This window comes from Diabrotica undecimpunctata, unplaced genomic scaffold, assembly GCF_040954645.1.
Source record: "Diabrotica undecimpunctata isolate CICGRU unplaced genomic scaffold, icDiaUnde3 ctg00000625.1, whole genome shotgun sequence".
In the NCBI taxonomy this organism is placed as follows: domain Eukaryota; kingdom Metazoa; phylum Arthropoda; class Insecta; order Coleoptera; family Chrysomelidae; genus Diabrotica; species Diabrotica undecimpunctata.
In genome coordinates this window covers 184,249-187,779 of record NW_027311926.1, presented here as the reverse complement: position 1 = coordinate 187,779, position 3,531 = coordinate 184,249, and positions in this window count along the sequence as shown.

Here is a 3,531-nt window from a genome sequence, read left to right as displayed (position 1 = left end):
GCTTTCAAAGAAGAGCTTAGAGGGGTCCGAGGTGTAGTTACTAGCGTTTGGACAGTCGGAAGAAGACTTAAAGCAGCCAACCTGACACCAAAAAGGGCAGCTACGAGTCCCAAGCTAACTGCAGCCCAGAAGTAAAGGCGACTAGAATTTGCTCGTGAACATCTGGATTGGGACGACTATCAATGGAGTCAGGTGTTATTCTCCGACGAAAGTAGGATCTACCTACATGGCAACGAAAAGAGGCGTCGAGTCTATAGAAGGCCAGGAGAACGATTTGCTCAATGTTGTATACGAGAAATTGTGTCATATGGAGGCCGTTCTTGTATATTTTGGGTAGGCATTTCCATGGATGGGAAAACCGAGTTGCTTTTCGTGCCTGGTCGAGGACGACGTGGTGGAGGTTTAACGGCGGATCGGTACATCAGAGATATTTTGGAGAAAATGTGGTTCCATACGTGGGATTTATTGGTGATGCTTTATTTTATTGCATGATAATGCACGATGTCATACCGCACGAGTCACCACCACCTATCTGACTGAGATCGGTATACCTACAATAAATTGGCCTGCGTTGAGCCCGGACATAAATCCAATAGAGTATGTTTGGAATGAGCTTAAACGAAGGGTCAGAAATGGAAATCATGCACCAAGGAGCATAATGGAATTAAGGGGTGCGCTTGATGATGAATGGGAAGCAATGCCTCAAGAATTTATTAGAAAAGTCATCCGATCCATGCGAAATCGACTGGAACGTGTAATTAGTAATAAGGGTGGTAAACTCAGATATTGAAAAATAAACAAATTCATTTCGTAATTAATGATTTCTCTGTTCATTATGTCTTTCTTGGGATAGTTCCAATGACGAATATTTGAGTAACTTTGTTCGTATAGCATATTGTTTTTATAATGTGTCTTCCAAATAATGAAATAGCGGTTTTTGTAAGTTCAATAATAAAATTACTGTTTGAACATTACATCTTGTTATTTTCATACTTCTTACATTAAAACAGAAGGTGTAATCTCAAATATCGCTTTTGAGTCGATTGTTTTGCACTCAAGTATATATATATATATATATATATATATATATATATATATATATATATATATATATATATATATATATATATATATATATCGAGAAAAGGAGTACGTTCGTATAAAATAATGCAAAATAAACTAAGGTACACTCAGTCAAAGTGGAGAGTGGAGTGGAAGAGTCCTTCTGTTGTCGCAATTGGTTAATTGTACATTATTGTACATTTCATTTATTCATAACACCCATGTCAGAGTTCTGAAACTATGTATAAAATTTTAAAAAATTGAATTATCAATAAATCAATATAGCTGTGCCAAACAGAGTGTTTAAAAAGGCACATAATACATTTTAAACAAATTATCCAAAATATATACTCATATAATAGTTTTGTGAAAAATAGTTTTAGATAGTTTTTGAAAAAAAACATTTTTATCATTTTCTTGATAAAATTATAATAAAAATTCATTAATAAACCAGTTATTGCAAATCAGTTTAAAAATTGTTTCAATAATAAATATTTAAGTAGTCTATCTTTAGTAAAACAGCAACAGGTGGTGTTTATGTCACATATTTTAAAAATTTACTAAAGACAACAAAACTCAAATATTATTGTACTATTATGCTGTATGCAGTTTTCTTTTCAGATGTGTCCAAAAGGAAAAGTGCCAAAAAAATATAACACTAAATTAGAGTATAATGGGTCCTAAATATAGTTTAATAAAGTATCACACTATGGAAAAGTAGCAAACGAAAATTATAATTAGTTCCAATATATTAGGAGCGGTTTAAAATTGAAAGATAGAAAACTACAACGAAAACGATACTGATCAATGTGTTATCTCAATAAGATGGCTTTTGGCCTATTTCACTGGGACCTTTTTAGATCTATTGGTCCTTTAGTAACAAGGTATAATTGCAACATGTAAAATAAACAAGAGAAAATTATGCTAAATGGAAGTGTCCAAGATAAAATTCAGGATAGTATGTACATGAATATGAGTGCAGTATGGTATATTAGCAAAAGAAAATGATGCTAGATTAAGGTGATACGTTCCAGGATATACAGGTGTAGTATAGTTGGTGTATAATAGCAGGACCCAGAATACATGTATTAATTACTGTTCAAAATAAGCTATAGAAAATTATTTAACTAACCTGTTTCTTAATATTCTATGTGTTCTTTTATGTACCACAATATTCTACCTTGGAAGAAACATTGTAAAGCTTCTAATTTCCCATAGTATAGCAGATCAACATTTTCATAACAGAACATGGCGGTAAAGTAAAAGTCTTAACAATTAATACTTTATTAAATATATTCTTTTGATGATACTTTTGCGTTAATTTGACCCAAACTCCAGACAACTGTTGCCACCAATAACCTCAGCAAAGCCAAATTCGCCAACAAAATTTTTTGCAACTACTTGGATCTCGTCCATTGGATCTTCCGTTGGAATTGGAATTGAAAATTGAATTGATGAACGTCGTAATAGGTCGCACTCTAAATTCGTCACATGTACGTTTTAATTTTTTTTTATTGTTGCCATTGAAAGGGGATGCCATTTTAGAATGCATAGAATACATAGATTTTAAACCACCAAAATTTTCTTCTAGTAATTCACTGATAGTTGAAAACTACTATTTGTGTTCCTTAATTTAATTTTATAATTACCTCTATAAGTTTTTAAAGATTATTGTCACAACATTCCACTTTGCCCTTAGATTTTCGACTAATGTAAAAATACATCGGCACTCTCTTCTACTCTTCTATGATATGGTGAAAATTGTCTCCCGATAATTATATCATATCATCGATATTGTTTATTCTTCAAGTCGTTTGTTTATTCACATTATTAATATTGAGGACTACCAGTTTCGTTTTTACCTTCAAACGATAAGGATATTCATACTAATCGTTTTCGGTACAACAGCCTGCTAATTAGTTTCAAGATTTTTACTTGTATTGTGGTGTATTTTTATATTATAACCAAATTGTGTGTTTTCAAATAAATGCAATCCCAGTTGGGGATTCATAAAAATCTAAGAACGTCCTCTTCGACGAAAGAAATATACTCAATGACATTAGAAGTGTTACACCTAGAAGGAATAAATTCTTGAACTTAATTTTTTGGCAACAGAATGACAACATTTAAAACATGCTATGATAACAATATCAATATTTTATCTTTTCTACTTTTTGTAAAAATAAAGTTTTACCTTTAAATTTTTTTGTGAAGATACCGATTTGTAAAAACCGGTTTGTATAGAAATTTTTAGTTATTATTCCTCAGTCTAATTGTATTCAGTGTGAGAAAATACCTTGAGTTCGAAGACATCAAAATTACCATCATGTAAGCGATTTTGACAGGGGCAGAATTATTGCTTATAGAGATATGGGTTTGTCGTATCGCGAAATATGCCGTTGCGTTAATTGTACGGCAATGACGGTTATGCGTGTCTGTCGTGTGTGGACAAACGAAGGTAGAGGAACA